The sequence below is a fragment of the Pteropus alecto genome, unplaced genomic scaffold (assembly GCF_000325575.1).
Source record: "Pteropus alecto unplaced genomic scaffold, ASM32557v1 scaffold21, whole genome shotgun sequence".
Lineage (NCBI taxonomy): Eukaryota > Metazoa > Chordata > Mammalia > Chiroptera > Pteropodidae > Pteropus > Pteropus alecto.
In genome coordinates, this window is record NW_006436282.1 from 30,888,655 (window position 1) to 30,889,276 (window position 622).

A 622-nucleotide genomic window follows, 5' to 3' on the forward strand; every position below is an offset into this window, starting at 1 on the left:
GTTTTAGACGGCTCTGACCTAGGGGAGCCGAAAATGGGTATACTTCGCCGAGTTCACCGACAGTCACGGCGAAGTTTCGGAAGGTACAGCAGCATCGATTGGAAGAATTCAAATACAGCGATCATACTCACTTTATTTTTTTGAATTGGTAATTCATGGTCTGGGCACAAAATTGAACAGATCCAAAGGGTCCAGTGAAAAGGAAGCGTTTCGCTCCGCCGCCCCCAAGTGTCCCGGGCGCTGCCCGCTGCGCAGGCCGCCCTGCTGCTGGCCTTCAGGCCCCTCCTCCTCTGCCAGCTGGAGGTGACGACCCGCCGTCTCCTTTCTGTGCCCCTGCGTCCTCGCCCCGTGGGCCTCGGGCCTCGGTGCGCCTGCACGGAGAGCCGCCTCGCGGGGGCCGCTGCGCCTGCTCTGCGGTTCAGGAGCCGCCGTTCCGGGCCACCAGGGCGTCGTTAGTGCTCTGCCGTGGGACGCAGCTCGCAGGGAAGCAGGCCGCGTGCAGGCCGCCCCGTCCTTGCGCCTGCCACGTCGCTGTGTGGGGCGCGTGTAGTTTCGGGCCCCCACGTCCCCGTCCCCTTCTTCAGAGCAGCAAAGACCGACGCTCTCGCGGCCCCCGGGCTGG

The 622-nt window shown here is 64.3% G+C and overlaps 1 protein-coding gene across 2 annotated transcripts in view; it reads left to right on the plus strand.

Annotated features, from left to right (window-relative positions):
* Positions 1-622, plus strand: part of GRB10 (growth factor receptor bound protein 10) — a 117,571-nt gene that overhangs the window by 28,231 nt on the left and 88,718 nt on the right. The window lies entirely within an intron of this gene.